The 21,867-nt window shown below is 39.2% G+C and overlaps 1 protein-coding gene across 9 annotated transcripts in view; it reads left to right on the plus strand.

The window, feature by feature from the left end:
- Positions 1 to 21,867, plus strand: part of CNTN1 (contactin 1) — a 239,772-nt gene that overhangs the window by 101,782 nt on the left and 116,123 nt on the right. The window contains exons 1-2 of one of the 9 annotated variants that reach the window (XM_078376856.1): positions 5,703 to 5,875; positions 5,991 to 6,099. The exons of 5 other annotated variants lie outside the window; for them this stretch is intronic. The gene's annotated coding sequence lies outside the window, so the exon portion shown is untranslated. Of the gene's footprint in view, positions 1 to 2,860; positions 2,912 to 5,678; positions 5,876 to 5,990; positions 6,100 to 21,867 lie in introns of those variants that run through there. 3 more of the 9 variants (XM_078376852.1, XM_078376858.1, XM_078376857.1) reach the window with 3 other exon arrangements.

Here is a 21,867-nt window from a genome sequence, read left to right on the forward strand (position 1 = left end):
TAGTGGATTTATATAGATGGATGTTAATATTGAAAATATTACATTGGAGATGATGACTAAGGATTACCAGAATATTGGGGGAAACAGAAGGTCTCCAAAGGACGTGAGAACTCTAAACACATATGAGTGTCCCCTAGGCCAGTGGTTCCCAACCTTGGATTCTCATATGTTTTTGGAGTACAACTCCCAGAAATCCTGGCCAGCACATTTACTGATGAAGGCTTCTGTGAGTTTAGTCCAAGAACATCTGGGGACCCAAGGTTGGAAACCACTGCCCTAGGCAGCTCTGTGCTGAATGGTCCTTCCATTCCAAAAGCACCACTGGACTGCTCCTGAGATGAACAACTTTTATCAGTTTTTAAAACATCTCAGTGAAAAAGGAGGAAGAACCCCTGTACTCTATAGAAGAAATAGAGATAGAAATACTGTATATTTCTTAGGCATGGCAGATAATACCACAGGTAGAATAGAGATATCTTCTTTATGGACAGTAAATTGAAAAGGGAATGAAGCACTTTGTGCTGAAGCATCTTAAGTAAGCAGAGCGGCACCAAAGGTGCTGCATGTTCCCTGCCCCACCCTGCTGGCGCTCCCAGTCACCATCCCACCACTCACGGTGTGCACTGCTCATTTCCTCCATGTTGAATGATCTTCCAGTCCTGGAAGGAGCACAGATTTCCCTTCTCTAACTCCTTAAGCAGCTGCTTGCTCAGATGTAGAGGTGGGGCAGTGATTCCTGCAGCACTGCCTGTGAGTGGGCAGCTGCTGGAGGTTATCGGAGAAGGGACGTTAATGGGGAGGGAACAAGCAGTGTGCGCCAGCTGGTGAGTGGGGCTGCCAGGGGGGCAGGCAACGCATGGCACCTATGGTGCCACACTGTCGACTTAGGATGATCCGGCATGAAGTGCTTTGTGCCCATCTTTAATAGTAACCCAAGTGTTCTTGTACTGCAATTACCAGAAATCTTGGCCAGCCCAGCTAGTGGTGAAGGCTTCTGAGAGTTGCAGTCCAAGAAAACCTGAGTTGCCCAAGGTGGGGATCCAGTGATGTATAGGAATTTAAAAATTTTGCTCAAATAATTTTAGAATGGATTTTGACCATTTACCAAACCTTTGTATGTACACTGGTGCCCCGCATGACGATGATAATCTGTTCCATAGAAATCGCTGTTTAGCGAAAACATTGTCTTGCGAAAACCGTTTCCCCATTGGAATGCATTGAAACCCGTTTAATACGTTCCAATGGGGAAAAATCGTCGTCGTTTTGCGAAGATCGCCCATAGGGAAGCCATTTTGCGAAGCGCCAATCAGCTGTTAAAATGGCTGCCCTGCAAAGCATCGGTCCAGAAAACATCTGTTTTGCGAAGCACTGATAAGTGTTAAAATCGTTGTCTTGCGTGAAACGGTTTGCGAAGCAGAGACCCAAACATCGCCCAGCGAAAATCGCCAAATTGGAATCACTGTTTTGCAAATCACTATAGCAATCGCAAAACCTCATCATCATGCGGATTTGTCATTTTTCAAGGTCGTCATCTAGCGAGGTACCACTGTAGTAATATAAGTCATAAGCAGAAGATGCTTACTAGTTACTGACTAAAACTCTATAATAAAATTGTGTGATTAAAGATAGCTGAATGTAAGGAAAACCCTTACAAAGAAATATGGAGGATTGATTTATATTCGAGATGGAGGTATTCGTATACAAATATCCCCACACAGGTGGAAATAATGAGGGTTTTTGCTCATTATTTTGCTGCCGCCCCCCGGCTTCACAAAGGCTTCCTATTGTGCCATTGTCCGCATTCGATTACCCAGTCCTGGCAGGAGACTGCTGGGTCAGAGAGTGGCTAATCCATTGCGGAGAACAGCGCGATAGGAAGCCACCATGGAGCCGGTGGCAGTGGCGAAATCGTGAGAGGACAGTCCGGCCCCATGGGGTGGACCCTCGTTATTTCCTCCTGTATGAGGATATTTATATTCGAATACAAATACGAATACCCCCATCTCCAATTTATATGTCTGAAAGAACAAATAATTTGTATTGTCACAGTCAATAGAATCAAAATATCCATTAATGTTTTTCCCCTCTGGAAAAAAAAACTGTGACTATTTTGATGATGTTAAATAATTTAAATTATTTATGTGTCTTTCTGATGAATAGGAATGTATGTTGAAAGATTCTGCAATGTGTAAAAATGAATTTCTAATATGTGCCGTACTTTGGCCTAGTGAAAAACAAGACAGAACAAAATGACGTATTTGAATCAAAAAAGAAAAACATTAGTAGCTGTATTAGTAATACTGGACTTCAAAATGTGGGCACACAATTGATGCAACAGTGAGAAGATGACTTCCTGAGAATTTAAAAAAATGGTTGGACATATTATTTTGAGAGAGAAAGCTCAGTGGATTTAAAAGTTATTAATAAAGTTATTCATTATTATTCCTAGTCTCATGATGTTTTTGCATTATTTTGAGATACAGCTGTATCACACATTCACTTTGTTAGGACTAGAATTCTTGCTTTATTCGGTCTTGCATATAAGACTTATATTTTTTAAAATAAGAACCTTTCTACTCTTTTCAAATACATTGTCCAGGCTACAGTTACTTTATGAATTCTGTATCTTAATTTAAAAAATTACCCCTAACCTCATTTCATTCCTTTTAACAATGTTAACTAATAGCCTAACCTTAAGCATATTTCCTTGCATCTAAATCCCCCACTCCAGCTTGTAGAACTAATTGTCAGTAAAATAGTAGTGAGTTAGTCCACTGATCCACAGTTCAAATATTGTTGGTTCAAAATGTTGCAATAGTTTTTTTCCAACAAAAGTTGAATTACTCATTTTTTAATGTTCAGGATCAGGATACATGTGCATGCCAGTTCTGAACTTTGGACTGGAAGCCAGGTGAGTTGTACTTCCCTCAAAATAATTATTTTAAAAGTTTTCCTGCATTATGCTGAAAACAACAACATCCATTTGAGTGTTTAAATACCAAAATTGGTAAAATGTCTCCCCACCATCTTCCATTTCAGAGCAGGACTTCCTTCTGAGAAGGGATGACTGGTGTATGTGTGATGGGCTTTTCTTAACTGGGGATAACATTCACGTTGCTCTATATTAGCTCTCAATGTATTTGGGAAGCCCTTGATTTGTTGTGTTTCTTCTCATTTGTGGAGGCACACAGAACTGTGAATGTTTCCTTGTTGAGATTTTCTGCTGGACAGTATGAGGCTGTTGCAATGTCCATTGTTGTTGCTGTAGAGAAGGAGGCTTTTGTATATATTGTGCATGTAATAAAGAATTCCCATTTCTCCACATTTATATACTTCTTAAAAATTTATATAATGAAAATGCTTGATCTGAACTAATTGTATGAGAACCAATGTGGTATAGTAGACAGAGGGATGGACTAGAAATAAGGAGATATATATACAGTGGTGCCTCGCATAACGTTTGCTTCGTTTAACGTTTTTTTGCTTAACGTTTATTTTTTCAGAGTCAGATTGTGCTTCGTATAACGTTTTTCCCTATGGGCGATTTTCACATAGCGATTTTGGGACCATGCTTCGCTTAACGTTTTTTGTTTTAGGTCCCCTGCTTCACTTAACGATGTTCAGTTTTTCAATTACAAAAGTGTCTTAACATGTTGAAAAACGGTTTTAAATGCTTGGAATCGTTAGTGCACCTTCTAAAATGTGCGCATACTTAATTTGGTGTTGATCTGACTTTTCGTTAATTTTTTGTGAATTTTTTTCTCCCCCATAGGAAACAATGGAGCTGTCAGATTTTGACAGCTGTCAAAAGTTGGGGGGGGGGAAATTCACCATAAATTAACGAAAAGTCAGATCAAAGCCAAATTAACTTTTGCATCCGTTTTAGAGGGTGCAGAAGCTAATCCAAGCGTTTAAAACCATTTTTGACCCTTTTATGACACACTTAAATTTGCAAAAATTGACTTCGCAAAGCCATTGAAATGTATTGAGTCGGCTTCAATACATTCCAATGGAGGAAACATTGTATCGTTTAACAATGTTTCCTATGGGTTTTTTCACTTAAGGACGCCAATCCGTGCCTATTGGAACGGATTAACTGGTTTCCAATGCATTCCTATGGGAAATGGTGTTTCGCATAAAGTTTTTTTCGCATAAGGTGTTTTTTTTTGGAACCAATTAAAAACGTTATGCGAGGCACCACTGGTAAATATCTCCACTTAGCTATGGAAACTCATTGGTGGGTGGCCGTGGTAAAATCATTCCTTCAATATCTTACATAACTTGAAAATCCTGTAGAGTCACCATAGCTGGATGTGACTTGAAAGCACAAAAAAAATCCCCACAAAACACAGTAATAATTGGTTGTTGTGGGTTTTTCGGGCTCTTTGGCCGTGTTCTGAAGGTTGTTCTTCCTAACGTTCCACCAGTCTCTGTGGCTTCAGAGGGCAGGAGTAGAGAACATGGCCAAAGAGCCCGAAACACCCACAACAACCATTAGATCCTGGCCGTGAAAGCCTTCGCGAATACACAATAATAATTGTTTGTGAAATCAGTATGACCTAAACATTATTTCATGGATGGTTCTTGGGACATGTTTACAGGATGTTTTGCCTATGGGATGCAGCATATTTTTATCTGGTGTTTTAGACTGGTTTTTAAACATATATGTATGCCGCTTTGGATATAAAGAAAAGTAAATAAATAAATAGTTTTTATGGAGCCTCATGGTGCAGTGGTTAAACTGCAGTACTGCAGCCAAAACTCTGCTCATAACCCAGGTTCAGTGCCAGATAGCTGCCTGAAGGTGACTCAGCCATTCAGCCTTCCATCCTTCCACAGTTAGTATATTAAGTACCCAGCTTGTGGTGGTTGTCAGGGGCAATATGTAGTCTGCGTAATTAAAATGTAAACTGCTCAGAGAGTGGTTTAAGCACTATGGGGCAATATATAAGCAGCATAGTTTATTTTATTTGATGACTTGAAAATTTCTTGTTACTGGAATACCAAGGCTAAATAAGAATATTGGAGTTTACCAGTAAGACTCTTTTATAGTAGTAGATAGGAAAGCAAAGAATGAGGAAAAATTCCACTAGTTATTGTCAATTTACAGGGAACCACAACTGTCAACGTGAAGTTTTTATCATTTTGGATTGACTAATGAGTGTTATTTCCAAACCATTTCAGGGAATTGCAGCTAAGTTTCAAACTATGTGAAAATAAAATATCACATCTGAGTTTGTTTTTATTATTTCAGCAGCCTACTGTGCTATAAGGGAATCATGCACTTATTTATGAGGCTGTGCAAAAATGTGCATTTAAATTAAACTGAGGGGGAAAGAGTAGTTTGTGCAGCATTTTGTTCTCAAAGAAACAGCCATGAATCCCAGATTAAATGGGGAGAAACATAGATACTGTAATATCAAGCCACATAGGCTAGCATTTTATACACATAGAAAATTCAGTTCTCCATTTGACTTAGGCTGGAGCAGCCGCCTGCTGCAGTGAGTCGGTGCCTCAAAGCTTGATTATTTTAGTGAGCTGATCAATATATCCCCATTAGTTACTGGCTGCAATGCTGGTTACAATAAATGTGCTTTATATTTCAGTGTGTGTTTATGCATGCTGTTGTGTTCATTTCTTCTTTGTCTCAAAGCCGAGGGGGGGCGGAAATCAACATGATGGGAGGATCTTTTACATAAAGTGACTGCAGTGAAATGCTTTACCTTGCCAAGCACACAGAGCATGGCTGTGTGGGACAGCCTGCTTAAGAAGATATAAATCCTTGAGCTTACAGTGCACTGAATGCTTGATTTGAAAGTATTGGAGCCATCTAAAAAGCCAGTTTCCCTGCTGTCTAGCCTGTTTTCTTCAGAAGGTTGGTGGAGGGATGATAAGGGCTGTGTTTTGCTCAGAGGTGGCAGTATGAAACCTCCTCTCTTCCTTTCTCTGTCTCTCTTTCTCTCTCTCTCTCAATTTGCTTTCTGCCGCAGGAAAGCGTCTTTGAAGTTTATTGGTGCAGTCCTGTGTCTGTGTGTTTCAAAACATAAACTTGAGATCCTTATTATGGACAAAAAGACAAAAAGGAATGCTTCATTTAAGGTAAATAATTCATCTGTCACTTTCATATACGACAATTAAGGATGTTAGAATGTGTTGAAACAGGCTTACAGTGTTGTAGGTTTTGTAGCATTCACTCATCATATCTCTGTATTGGAATGCAAAATCAGGTTTTTAAGATAGCTGTTATTGGGGACGGAATAGACAAGAGATAATATCTGAAAATTGTTTATCCAGCATGTTTCTGAATGATAACCAGCCTATGAGAGACAGCCTGTTTTTTCTCCCTCAAAATATGTGGTTTCAATCAGTCTGGTGTGGGAGGCAGCCTGTTTCCTCTCTCCCAAAATATGTTTTCAGTTAATCTGGATCTGCTGTTGGTGACTGACTGCATCATGGGGAGGGGCTATACAGTAAAGCTAAATGAAGTGGGGGAAATGATCTTACAACAAGTCCAAATAGGTTAATGGCACTGTTGCTCTATGGATTCTGATTTCTGTATCAATGCTTGTAGTGCTACATTTTTATGCATTTAGATGTCAGGTAAGTCTCAGAATCCCTTGTCAAAATGGCTTTCATGGACCAAGATTACAGATGGGGACAAATAAAAAAAAATGGTGATTCATTTTGATCCGTTATTCATTAAGATTAATGGCTCAACAAATATGAATATACGAATAGTCTTCGACGAATCGACAGATCAATCTGTCAATTTGTCTGAAATTTAAACAGCTATAACACTGGGCCCCCAACCACCTAGAGACACCAAATTTGTAGGAAAGCTTCCTCAGACTATTTTATACAACTCCTGAATGCTTGGTGAACATTTGATCATGGACCCCCGAGTTATATAGTCACAAAGAGGAAACCCCAGGAAAGCTCCCCTCAGGTACTTAGAGAATCCAGAATCACAACGGAGCTTCTTATGTCTTTCCCCAACACACCTGCCAACTTTGGTGAAGATTGGATAGACATTTGAGTTATTCACCCACAAATTGGGTCCCCCCAGGAGAGTTTACCACACAGCATAGAAGCCCATTCTGCCTACCGGCCGCCGATCAGCTGATCAGAAGCCAATAGGCAGACACACACACAGAACCACCCCAACAGCCTACTCCACACCCCCTTCCTTTCCCTACCTTAGCCCCACCCCACTTCCACCAACACCCCCTTTAATAGCTGCTGCTGAGGTCTCCATCAGGTCTTCGCAAAGATGGTGGCTGTGGCATCCTTTAGGATAGGGAAGCTGCAGCTGCCATCTTTGCAAAGGGCAGCCTGGACTCCCTTAAGGCAGGCTAAGGGAATCTAGGCTGCCCTTTGTAAAGATGACAGCTGCAGCTTCCCTACCCTAAATGAAGCTGCATCCACCATCTTTGCAAAGGGCAGTAAGTCTCCATTTTACATGCGTGGCTGTGAGGCCAAAAGACCTCAGCAGCAGCGTTAAGGTAAGAGGGAGTCAGTGGGGGTGAGGTGGGGTGGCATGGGGCCTAAAGTAGGGAAATGAAGGGGATAGGCTGTGGTATTGGGTGGCTGTGTGAGGTGGTGGCTGCCTTTCTGCTGCCGATCAGATGATCGGTGGCCGATGGGCAGAATGATGGGGTTTTTTTGTTTTTAATATGAAGGACAAATAAAAACGGGTAAATATTCATCCCTTCGTATTCGTGGGGGTCTCTGGAACTCACAAGTACGGATTGACGAATATTTAACAAATTGGCTATATTCATCCAAAAAACCAATCCATTTTAATATTCGTCCCCATCTCTAACCAAAATGCTGAGACTGGCTGAAAGTCTAAATAGAATACAATTAAGAGAACAGACGTTCTTATGCTGTCTTGGAATGAATCTTTCTAGTTTAATGTTATAAGGAATGAGGTGGTTATTTTTAGTTATTTTTTTAAAAATGGATGGAGTCTTGCACATATGATTGTAATGGAAAATCATACAGCACTTACTGAGAAGTGGGGAAAAGTGTGTATAGCCTTTCCCAACCCAATCCCTTCTGGATGCTTTGAAGTATTAGCCCTAGTCAATGTGACCAATGATCAAGGATGATTAGTATTGTAGCCCCAAATATATAGAGGGCACAAGGGTAGCTTGGGTGAATGAAGAATAACCATATATATTTCTCTTTAAAACAAATATTTAAATAATTGCAGAATATAATTTTGTATTCTTCTAAATCTAATTTTTTAAAAATCAGTTGAATACTTAGTTTATAAGAGAATGGCCTAACTCATCCATGCATGTAAATATCTAACATTTAAACGAATAATTATCCTTTGCCTTCCATGCTGTCTGGTACTATGACAGCCAATATACCATATTATTCCGTGTATAAAACAACACTTCCTAAAATAATTAGAGGAAAAATTGAGCATTGTTTTATACATGGAAGGAAGCAGTCACGCGCGCTTGAGCGCCTCTTCCTACCGCCGCTGCCCAATTTCCTCCTCACGGCTTATCCCTTCTGGTGGCCCTGAGGCGGCAGCAGCAGGAGGTGAAGGTGAAGGAGCATTCACACACGCTCGGGCGCCTCTTGCTGCTGCCTTCCCCGCCAGCCTGATTACTTCTACAGTGCGACTGCCAACTGCCGGGGCTCACCTCCAGCTCATGTCGCCCACCTTGTCCCCTCTGGTGGTGGAGGCAGGAGGAGGCAGAGGTGGAGGCAAACAAGCATTCGCACATACTTGGGTGCCTCTTCCTGCTGCTGCCGCCAGATCACCTCCTCCCACAATCTGCTAAGGGCAGGGGACAAGGCAGCAATGTGAGCTGGAGGTGAGCCCCAGCAGTCGCACTGGAAGAGGTAACTGGGCGGGGAGCAGAGACAGCAGGAGCAGCAGGAGATGGAAGTGGAGGAGCAGTTGCCCATTAACTGCTCCTCCGCCTCCATCAAGGGTCAAAATTAGGGGGTTGTTTTATACATTGGGGGTCATGTACACGGTAAAATACGGTATATGTGCTTTATATGTCACAATGTAAGCAGCGTGTTGATGCTGCTGTCAAGTTTGCATACATGGTCACTGTGGCAACAGCACTTTAAAATACTGGTTTGAATAATTAGTTCACTGTATCTATTTAAGAGATTATAGCCTATTCGTAGTCATCTTCATGGGTCATGAAACCCTAAATGATTCCCTCCTAACTAGGGTCTTTTGTGCTTAAATTACAGGGAGAAAAAAACACAGAACAGCTTCAGTTTTTTATTTTCATGTTGTTTCATCAGTTTTTGAAGGAGAGACTCTTTCAGTAGGACCCCCTGTATCTGTGGAGAATTGGTTCCATGATCTACTGACTGAAACTATGGATGTGAGGGAACTCTGTATACAACATAAAGAGGGGCAAGACAAATTCCACAAGGGGTGCCCTTCTATGTTGTATACACCGGGTTTTGGAAAACTGAGGAAAAGTATAACCAAGGATATCAATCCAGCAGATATGGGGGTCCTACTATAATTCTTATAAACCAAAGAGAGGTACATGTGTGCTGCATTTGTGGATGGGTGGGTGGGTGCTTCACTCTTTTGTTTAGCTTCCCTTTCACCCTTTGTCTGTCAAATTTCTGGGAAAAATTGTCATCTAATAGGATTGCAAGAGCTGCTATCAGCAGCCAGTCAGAACTTCTGGTGGGGAGTAGGAATTTTGAATCTGTAAAGGAGCTGGAGAAGTGTTCTTTCCTTTGTTTCAGTCATTCCTTGTGGGTATATGGGCTCCTGATGCCCCCTTCTTTTGAATTGTGTTTCCTCCCTTGGTGCCTCATCTTAAATCCTTGAATTCCCCCTCCTCTTCTTTGGAATATTTCTGCTGTTGCAATGTAGCCTGCCTATATCAGCATGCCTTCCTGGGATTAGTTTTTGGATTTCCTAACTGATTTCCTTGACAATTCCCCTCACATACTTTGGTTTTCTTTCTTTTTAAAAGAGTAGGAGTCATTGCTTTCTTGGATTATCGTTGCTACTGCCTGGAATGCCTGCTGCTGCCTGTTGGGTTCAAAGAAGAGAAAGCATAAAATAGTAGTCAAGAGAGAAAACTCCCCATATTCTAGAGGTTTTAGTTTGGGGAGTGCTTTGATTGTATTTTTTTAAAACTTTATTTCCTTGCTTGTTTTTCTTGGTTTTTGGAAGAGGGAGCTATATGAACGTTGCTATTTTCCCTCCATGTATTTGGGGAAAATGCCTTTCCTGTTTGATTGATTTTGTTAATTGCTCTTTGGTTAATTTACTATATATTTGCTTAAATTTTTTCTCCGTGCTTAGCCCTGAACTACTAGTTCCCCTCTTGGTTGTTCTGTCATTATTCCTCCTCTCTTCATCATAAACAATCATCTCCTGCATCTAGGTCCCCCTATATATTCAAATACATATGGCTGCATTTCCCCTGTCTTTTTTAAAAAATTATTTTGATAAATCCAAATCCTACATGAGCAGTAGCTCCCTACCTACCTTCTATCTCTCTGCCCTCCAGATCCTGGAACATGCCTCTACTCTTCCCACCTCAACTCCCATCCAGCTTCTGTTAGCTTCATTTAATAGGTCTTCCACCTGCAAATTCAATAAATTGCTCTCATTAAAACCTCTAACCATTGCATATTTTTTTTTGACTTAACCACTTTTGATGCCTTTGATTACTCTTTTGATTCACTCATTTTCCTCCTTCTGCTTCTGTGACTCTTACCAAGTTCTTTTTTATGTCTGTATTCAACAGTTGCACATGGTCAGTATAGTCATGTCTCCCTACCTTTTGACATTCTGATATAATAAATTAAGGCCTGATACCTTAATGGCATTCCCAGACAAATTGCTGAATCATGAGTCAACATGTATGTAAATCAAATTGATTCACCATGTTGGGACTCCAAACAAGAATCATGCCACTACTGGCATGTTGATTTAATTGAACTGTTTAATCTCAGTTTTCTATTTTCATTTTGTTTCTGTTTTTCTTTCCTGAAATCTTGTTTTCTGAATTGAAAACAGTTTTATTAATATCTCACCTGCATCAAATCAAGCAAATACATATTCCATAGCAATTACTTTAACTTTAAAATAAACATTTACTTATGAGATTCCCAATTTTGTCAATGACTAAGTAATTCTTTATTTGAATTTATACTTTTATTATGATGTCACTCTTGGAACCACGAGAAAATCATCTGGAAGATTCCATAGGCTATTTGTTAATTAATATATTTGAATATTAAATAAAATTTGATTATGCTTACCAGAATCTGATTTTCATCCTGTTCACATTGTCAAATTATATAGAATTGATATCTAAAATGTATAGTAGTCTCATAGGTTTTGTACATTCTCAAATTATTCCAAGCACTGAATTCATCTTGCCGGCTCTAGAAATTGTAGACAGAAATACTAGCTCCATTCACAAAAATTCTGCATGTTTGAGCCTCGTGGCGCAGTGGTTAAAACGCTGTACTGCAGCTTAAACTGTGCTCACGACCTGGGGTTCAAATCCCAGGTAGCCGGCTCAAGGTTGACTCAGCCTTCCATCCTTCCGAGGTCGGTAAAATGAGTACCCAGCTTGCTGGGGGGGCAATGTGTAGCCTGTATAATTAAAAAAAAATGTAAACCGCCCGGAGAGTGCTTGTAGCACTATGGGGCGGTATATAAGTCAAATAAATAAATAAATAAATAAATAAATAAATAAATAAATAAATAAATAAATAAATAAATAAATAAATAAATAAATAAATAAATAAATAAATAAATAAATAAATAAATAAATCATTGTATTTTGAATTTGCCTTTTAAGGGAATATTCAACAGCATTTTTTGAAGTTTATTCATTATTTCAATGTATATCTCACCTTTCTGCATATAGTATGTGGCTATTTAGAAAAATTTAAATTCAATAAAAATGCAATAAAAGTGTTGTTTTTAAATATAAAGATTAAAAAGGAGGCCAGGAAAAACCAGTAAGCAATGAAATAGCAAATTGTGACCAGCACATATGTTGAAATGAATCAGGCATTAAAATTGCTAAATGGACAGGCCAGTGGTCCCTCTAAACAAAACTGTTAATTGCATAAGCATTTATTTTTACAGCCATGATGTTTATCTGCAGGTTGATGCATGTATATTTCAAAGGATGACAGAGTTCAAACTTATGTAAAGATTCCATTCCTATAATGTTTTTCATGGATAAAAACATTCTGTACATGCTCTGTGGCATTCTCTTCTTCGAATCTGCCTGCTCTAGAGCTTAGTTCTGATAATAAAATAAGATAAGCTCCAGGGCTGAGCCATAGAAGTGTTTATATGTATGTATTAATCACATATAAGGCAGCTACAAAATTTTGTTTGTTTGTTTAAAATATTTTTATCCTGCCTTTCTCTTCAGAAAGGACTCAGCTAAGAAAATATTTTTGATTTGGAGGAGAGCATGAGATTTTGGGGTAGGGAAGGGCATGCAAAAGACTCCAAAAACATCAACATGTGCAGATTAACATAAGAGGTGAGCTATGCATAGTAGAAATGGACAGAGCAATTGTTCTACGGCAGTGGCATTAATGGTACTGCAAGAGAATCTATGTCTCATTTGTTCTGCTTTGCTTTAATTAATATAATCACTATGACAGAGCACTTCGTTGCCATACTGATGAATAACCTTCAGAGACTCTGTTAAGCTGTCCCTTTTGAGCTTTGGGTTGCTGACCTGATGGAGAGGTTGGTGACGTGCAGCTTCTGTTAGGCAGAACTGCTTATGCTTTGAACGCTTTTTTGATGCTGAGTCACTGAGAACATCTTTGGCCTATGTGTGCTTTCCTGTTGGCAATATATTATTCAGCAGCTCTTGCAGTATAACGGAATTGTTTACAGGGAAGGGGAAATGAAAAAATGTGTGATACCGTGTTTCCCCGAAAACAAGACGGGGTCTTATATTAATTTTTGCTCCAAAAAACACATTAGGGCTTATTTTCAGGGGATGTTTTATTTTACAGTCTTGTCATCTTCTTCTGATTGCTGCACGATGCTGCACAATGATAGAGGGTGGGGTTTCACTTAACGGGCTTATTTTTGGGGTAGGGCTTATATTACGAGCATCCTGAAAAATTATACTAGGGCTTATTTTCAGGTTAGGTCTTATTTTTGGGGAAACAGGGTAGTAGGCAAAGCTCAGAAATCCTTTCCAGTTTAAACAGTATCTTAAATTAAAAGTGTTGGTTTCTAGAATAACCCTAGTCTGTGTTATCTTCAGATGTTATGAGAAAATATGTCATACTTGATGTAAGACAACTTAATAGTTCTATCACAATAGCACTAAATAAAAAAGAATGTGTTGGTTTAATAGCTCTTTTCTTCTCTTACCTTCCCCTGCAAGAATAAACTTGGGGGCAGATCTCAGATTTTTGTGTATGTCATGATGATACAATTGTATCAGGCAAAAATAAAATAAATATGAAAAATATGAAAAATATTTAAAAAACAAAAATGGTGTGGTACCTTAAAGACTGTTACATTTTAATGTGAGCTTTTGTTGATAAAATCCACTTCCTCGGGCATAAGAATGAGATAAATGTAAATTTTTATAAATAGATACATGGCATCAAGACAGAGAGACAGCGATTGGCTGGTTCGTATGCTGCAAACTATGAGATGGGTGTACAGCATGTGTATATATTTTATCTCAGCTCTTTCTCTCTGGATTCTTGACCTGTAGTTTCTTTTTTCCAGAATGTCAACTTTCAGATCTTGTGCAGAATGTCCAGATAAATTAGAATGACATGAAAAAGTTTCTATTCCTGATGTCTGGTTTATGTCCATTACTTTTTTTGCATAGAAATTATCCTGTTTTTTCCTTGTTGAATGCAGAGGGCCATCATTAGCAAAAGATGGCAAAAATAACATTAGTAGAGGGACAGGTAAAAGCATCTTTGAAGCTGTTTGTGACATTGTTAGAGCCTAATGGTGTTGTCAGAATAAATGTGGGGGCAGAGTTAACATCTGGGTTTGTAGTAGTGTTTACTCCCCATGCCTTTGTCAGTATTGTGTGGTCCATTGTGTGTTAGTAGTTGTTTGAGACTGGAGGCTTGTCTGTAAGCAAACATAGATCTGCCATCAAGCTCTTGGGAGACTGAAGTGTTCTTGTCAAGAATGGGCTGAAAATGACAACTAGTGGTGTTTGGTTATTTCCTCTTCTGCGTCTGTCCTGCAGTAGGTTAATTCTGGGTATCCATCTTGCTCTGTTAATTTGTTTCTTAATCATGTTGGGTGAGTATTTTAGTCTGAGGAATGCATTTAGTAGATCCTTGAGTTTAGAGTTTTTATCTAGTGGGGCCACATAAATGCAGTTATATCTGAGGCCTTGGCTGTAAACAATAGATTATTGTGTGTGTTCAGGATGTAAGCTGGAGGCATACAGGAAGACATATTGATCAGTAGATTTTTGGTACAGTGTGATGCTAAGATGTCCATGTTGTAGTTTTACAGTGGTATCTGGAAAATGCATCTTTTATGTAAAGTGTTCTAGGATAAGTTTAATGTTCAGATGGAAGTTATTGAAATCTTGGTGTAATTTATCTTGGTATTCCTTTCCATAGGTCCAGATCAGAAAAAGTCATGAAAGTACCTCAAACAGAGGAGTGGGCTTTGGGTGCAACAGTTAAGAAAGCTTTGTTCTAGGTCAGCCATGAATATGTTTGCATATGTTGCATACCCCAACAATAGCATTATTGATGCTTGATACAATAGTTCTACCAGGGTTTTCTGGTTTGTGTGTTTTAGGTAGTAGGTAGTAGTTGGCTGATTGAGGTTCTTGTGATGTGCTAGCCATCACTTGTTTATGTATGTTTTCAGGGAAGTTTTTCATAAGGTTATTAATTCCTTTTAATATTTGGTGGTTGGGCCTGTTGTTAAGAGCTGGTAAAATTTGAAATTAGACAATTGTGTCTCTGCCTCTTTGTGTATAGCTTGATCTGTATATGACAACCACAGTGCCACCCTTATCTGCCTCCTTGATGATTATGTTGGGCTTTTTTTTGAGGCTGCGCACAGCATTGTGCTCTATTCAGGTGAGGCTGTATGGTAAGGGCATGTCCCTTGCTGATGATCTCAGCCTGGCTGAAGTGGCAAAAACACTCAATGTAAAACTCCAATTCTTTCTTTCTTTAATTTATTTATTTAAAACATTTTTACCCTGCCTTACTCCTTAAAAGGACCCTAAGTGGCTGACATCATAAAATATATATTTAAAAGCTAAAAACACTAAGTACAGTGGTGCCTCGCTTAGCGATGTTAATCCGTTCCAGGAAAAATGTTGCTAAGTGATATAATCACTAAGCGATTTTTAAAAGCCCATAGAAATGCATTAAAACGTGTTTAATGCGTTCCTATGGGCTTCAAAACTAACCTTATGCGAAGATCCTCCATTTTCGGTGCCTCTAAAGCAAGGACACACAGCGGGTGGCCATTTTGTTTTTCTGGTAGCCATTTTGAAACCACCGATCAGCTGTTTAAAAAGGGTCGCTTTGCCATGATCGCTTCCCCGCGATTTTCCCCCATAGGGACCATCGCTAAGCGATTGCTCTTGTGATGGCCAAAACCCCATCGCTAAGCGATTTCGTCGCTCAACGGAGCGATCGCTAAGCAAGGCACCACTGTATACAAATATTTTACAAGAATTAAATAACTATTATATTAAAACCAGTAAAAATATATACTGTATACTAAAAACATATTTAAAAGCCACAGAGCACAATCCATTCTCAGACTGCCATGCACTAAGGAAAAACCTGCCAGAAAAGAAAAGTATTTGCCTGCTTGCAGAAGGAAAGCAAAGATGGAGCCTGCCTGGCTTCCGATGGGAGGGAGTTTCAAAGTCTTGGTGCAGCGACAGAGAAGGCCTTCTTTGTATTGGCCTTCTGGAGAAGTCCACGTAGAGGTCTTCTTTTTGTGGTGCTGTAAGGAAGGTAGATGTGGTCTGGTATATAATTCCTCCTCATGTTATTGGGGTACTTCCTTCTCCTGTTGTGGAGAGTGGGACACAGTTTGTGTGTTGTAATTCTGGTTGCTTTCGTAGTTGTGGAAAAATTATTTCCACCGTAACTGTTGGAAAATTTTTCCAGGTCACTGCAGAATTGTATCATCTGTTTGTTTTTCATGTTTTTTTTATTTTTTAACATAAGGGATGACAGAAAGGAAAAAGGGAATTGGAATTGATGAGGAAGAGGGGAGACAATAACATACTTCCATCCATTCTATACCTATTGCCATATCGAGATTTTAAGTTATTCTATTTACTCTTTTCTGCCTTCTAGATTGAGTACTCATTTTATATGCTATTCACAAGCTGCCTGTTGATTCAGTCCACTTGTTAAATAGATCCCATCTTTCTGCTGCCTTTTGCAAGGGATAGTCCTTCATGACTTCTGATAAAATGTCCATTTCGGCTATTTCCCGTATCTTTTCAATAAGATCTTGTTTTGGTACCGTTGGTCTTTTCCAATTTTTAGCATATAGAATTCTGGCTGCCAGAATTGTATCATCTATGTGGGTTTGGTGGTTAGAAGGACAAGCTCCATGTTAGGATTGATTCTTTTGTGTTCTCAAAGGCTTTCACAACCGGGATCCGAGGGTTGTTGTGGGGTTTTTTTGGGGCTGTTTGGCCATGTTCTGGAGGTTTTTCTTCCTAACATTTTGCCAGTTTCTGTGGCTGGCATCTTCAGAGGACAGAAGCTAGAACTCTGTCTGTGTTCAACACAGAGTTCTAGCTCCTGTCCTCTGAATATGCTGGCCACAGAGACTGGCGAAACGTTAGGAAGAAAAACCTCCAGAACACAGCCAAACAGCCCGAAAAAGCCACAACAACAAACTGATTATTTTGCTTGATTCAGTTTGTGGCTGGATACATTGATGATGTTATTTTGTAAGTCCATGGTGTTCTTGTTGTGAGCTGGGCAGTTCTGTAGTAGATTAGATAGCTTGTTTTCTTTCTTTTTCTTCAGGGAAGAGTTACCTACAATATTTTTAAAAGGGGTGATAATAAGAAAAACCAATTAGAAGAATAAGAATGAGGCACCTTTGGGTGGGGAGCTACAACTCTCACAATCCCTTTTGGCCAGTGTTGTATTTACAGATTATGAAGAAAGAGGCAAAAGGTCTGTATTGCCAACCCCTTGAACTTCAAACATTCTCACCACCCAATAAATTCCATTTGTAATTTTTAACCTTTATCAATAGCAGGATGAACTTCTAACATCTCCATTCTCAGCCCAAAATAATAAGCATTATAATTACAGTAATGTAAATAGTCTCCATTTAGCCATTTTGTCCATGTTGGATAGTTTGCAACTCAGTTTGCTTCCTTGCGAAGTCTAGTAAAATGAGGAATTGTGTCTTATCATGATTCAAATAGTAATATTCAGTTCTCTGCTGGCTTAATCAAGACAGTCCTGCTTTTACTCCCTCGTTGTCACAAGCACACATGCACACACATACGGAATCAATCCACCCATACACCTGTTCAGTCACTTACATAGATAATCACATGCACTCAAGGCAACAAGAAAAGAGACATTAAAACAACCATTCTGATATTTGTTTTTTTGTCTTTCTCCTACTCTCTCATTACTCCTTGCACAAAGTGTCTAAGTTCACACTGGCATCCCATGTCAGTTTTTCCAGAATAATAACTTCCATTCCAGTATTCATCATCTTCTTTCCAGAATCCATAGCCATCATATTTTGGGCACATCATGGAAAGACAAGAATCACTGGAAAACACAAAGATGTTAGGGAAAGAAGAAGGCCAAGTATGAAATTGAGTGACACAGTAAAGAAAGCCATGGCTTTTAGTTTGCAAGACCTGAGCCAGGCTGTTAATGACAGAACCTTTTGGAGGTACCGTATTTTTCCATTTATAAGATGACCCAATACATAAGACGACCCCCCTTTTCTAACCTCAAATTAGAAAATTTGATCCCTGCTTTTCCCTTCCCTTTGCTAAGCCACGGAGCTTAGCAAAAGGAAGGGAAAAGCAGGGATCAAAGAGCTCCCTTTGACCGCCACTTTTCCTTAGCCTTTTGCAAAGCCACAGGGCTTAGCAAAAAGGAAGGGAAGGCTCCCTTCGGGTAAAGCAGCCATGAAAGGGCTTCAGGATCAAAGGGCTGCGATTGTGCAGCCCTTTCATGGCTACTTTACCTGAAGGGAACCTTCCCTTCCTTTTTGCTAAGTCCCGTGGCTTCGCAAAAGGCAGGGAAAAGCGGCTGCCTTCCCTCAATTTTTTTGTCTAGTTATTTAAGGAAAAAGTGTCATTTTATACACGGAAAAATATGGTAATTAATTCATAGGGTCACCATAAGTTGGAAGCAACCTGACAGTTACCAAGGATTTTAAATTAACTAACTGCATTTTAATAAATAAATGAAGCACTGGCATAACTTATTATAAGAACCAAACTCTGTTAGAGGTTAATAGTTTCAGTCCCCTCACATTTTCAAAACATTAAAGATTGGAAGAGAGAAGGATAATATGTGTTGCAAATTTGTATTAGGCCTTGAAAAATTGTAACTTAGAACCATGGGGACAGCATTTTGGTACCATTTGAATGGCACTTTCCCTTTTATTTGTAGACTCCAGAAGGCATTTTAGGAATTATAATAATCGCATGCAGAGGTTGAAATCTTCTTTGCAACTCGTACCAAAATTGTATACTCAATAGCTAAAACTGAGTGTTTATTTTTATGAACTCAAGAGTGTGCACAATCTTTTGTGCCTTTTTGGTGCAATGAATAAAAGTTTTAACCCTAAGAGACACTTTGGAATTCCATTAGCCCTGATGTCAACAGACCACTCCTGATTTTATGACACTTTCCTTTTTCCTCTGCAGCTACGTCTCATTAACCTCATGTCCCTATGGGTACACTACCTTGGATCTCCACATATACCAGTGCTGCTCTCACACTGTCTCTTGTTATGGACATGTCATTGGGATTGCCTCCTAAAGGCTTCTTAACTAAATGTCTTGGCAAAACCACAATGAATCTGGTCAAAGAGAAAGGTTTAGAATGCAGGGATTGTCAGGTAGATTTCAGACTACGCTGGATAATTGCACATAACAATGATAACACACAGCCTGATTTGCTAATCCAGCACAGTATGGACCCTATCTGACAGTTAACCATTCAGTTTACATCTACACCCAGGTCAGGGGACAAACGATTTAAAGGAATATTGTCCATGCTCAATGTTATCAGCTCTGGTTTAAGAACTATGCTACCAACAATATTGGTAGTTGTAAACACAGGGAATTTTGGTCACTCCTGATGTCTGTCAATTACCAGTATCCCATCTCCATGGAAGGCAAGGTCACACACACTTCCACCTATGATCATTCAGACTATTGGGATCAGTCGACTTCAAACCATATTTTGTAAATAGAGCAATAATTCACCACAGCCTTGCAAATAAGCCTACTCAAGTGAACTAGCCACATATTTTCATACTGGCTTGCTGTGTGGTTTCAGAAGGAACACAAAATTCTCACCCTGTTGTGGTATACCACTGCATAAATATCATAGCTATAAAGAAAGGTGGACTGTGCTGAGCTCAGAAGAGCTGCTCTTTAAATTAACTGCTTTTTAAATTAACTATACCAGACAGTTCAGCAATATTTGATATATGTGGCATTTTTGCTTTAAAAAATTTCAGACATTGATTAACATAGCAATAGAAGGCATTAGAATCTTATGTCCAAAGTGTAATTAATTTCCTGCTTAAACCAGATTAAGCGGTATTTATTGTATTCTATTAATATGCCCGATATGTACAGTTAACTTGGTTCTATTGTGTATTTTAGCATGTTTCTACTACATTTCTAATTAATTTGGGCTTGTATGGGGCAAAAACCTTGTTATGCTACCTTCACTGCATATAACAAATACTTTTGTAAGAATTCATGCTGGAATTTCTCATGTATAATTGTGTGTATCCTCAAGTGCTTTTTACTAGTTCATTAGTGTTGCTAAGAGAATGATCATGCTGTGATGCTATATAACAAGCAGCAGCTGTGGTGCAGAAATGAAAAATTAAACATGTGGAGGGAAGAGGGTTAAGAAACTGTACATGCAGGCACTTCCCAAATATTGTATGCATTTAGAGAAAATAATTCTGTTGATTCTCTGAGACGATACAGAGGGTGTACATTTCACAGCTTGGAAATGTCAAATATATCATTGCAAATAATAACAAGTAGATTTACAAATGAAATAGAGTTTTAAGTGTGTAATTGGTTTCCCATCTATTTTGTGTTGTAGAGTAACGCTACTCCATTTAGCACAGTGAAACTCCTGTTTTTAATGCTTCTGCAAGAAGAATCTTTGTGCAGATGACAGCAAACAGAAATCCTCTCTTGATACACTGGCACCAAGCCTGAGCACATAAAATCAGATTATCAGGTTCAGGGTCAGAGCTGCTTCCTATTCCAGTGTGAGAAAAATTTCAAGTATAAAATATTTCCGAAGGAAAATGAAATTGGGATGTCCTGTCTTTTTAATGGTCTCTTTGTTATATCGTTGGTACTAGAATTCCCTTGTCTTTAATGTGTCTTTTGATGAATAGACTACTGTAAAACTAATCTGCCACATATGCCAGTCTAAAACACGTAAAGGAACCAAGACAGTATTTTCAGTAAGAGCCTGTAAAAAAACTGTTTAAAGATGGATGAGTGGGGGAGATTTATAAATGGCAATGTAGGTTTAAAAATAGATGCCAGCTTAGAAAAAAAAACACGTTCTCCTAATTATCCCTTTGTGTGTGCGGCAAACGTCATCTCATCCTCTCATTTACTCTCCCTTGTGAAGATAAATGCTGCACTCTGGTCGTTCTCAAGGTGACTTTTCTGAGTTGTTTTCTTTGCTTGTATCTGTTACAACATCATACATCTGACAAGGGTTTTTTCCTCCTGATAGCTTTCTCTTTCAGTTGAAACATACGTTTACAGATTCCGTTATGACTGTTGTAAACAGGGAGGATTATTTGGAGGGTTTTTTTCTGTTTTAATTAGGACAGTCATCTGCAAGGAGTGGTATTGATGCCCTGTGATGAACCTGCCAGAGGGAGATGGAAAGGGAGATGGCTTATTGTCTCCCTATGGTGCTGGGTTGTCTGTGTTCCTGGGTGACAACTGAGAGCCTTTATAAGCTGACATTTTCTGCAATGCAGGCCTTTTTCTTCTTTGGCTCCGCCCATCTGCCCTATGTATCCAGAGTGAGGTTTCCTGGTTGCTGTGGAGCCAGATAAGAATTTGGGGCTCGAGGTTTTCTAGCTGGCATATTGAAGAAAAGAGAGATTTCTGCTCATCTAATTCTGAATGTCCACTGGGCATAGGGGGTCAGGGTGGTGGTTGTATAGGTCACAATTTGATGGTCAGTGTGGGACCAGTGGTGGCATTTTTTCATCATTTAAGACTTCCAACCCTTATTGTGCGGTCTTCAAAGGTTTCCCCAGACCAAAGAGATCCTAAGGGAGCTTAGGGACTGGGGATGGAGTAAGAAATGTTTAATTACCAAAATACAGCCATGGCATAGTTTTAAATTACTGGATTTCAACCTTCATGTGTTTGAATAAATTCATGTAGATGAGTAGGATTGGTAGTGTATGATGACTGCAGAATTTATATAATAAGTAGTTTTTGCATTTTGCGCATACTCTGTTCATGACTGTTGCCACTGCTATTTCTCATGAGAATAAGTGAGGGGAAATTTATTCAAACATGAGTCAATGGCAGTCTCATGACTAAGGGTGTGACTAAGTGATCAAATACTGTGGGATTTGCTCCCCTTATAAAAAGGATAAAT

This window comes from Pogona vitticeps, chromosome 5, assembly GCF_051106095.1.
Source record: "Pogona vitticeps strain Pit_001003342236 chromosome 5, PviZW2.1, whole genome shotgun sequence".
Classification (NCBI taxonomy): domain Eukaryota; kingdom Metazoa; phylum Chordata; class Lepidosauria; order Squamata; family Agamidae; genus Pogona; species Pogona vitticeps.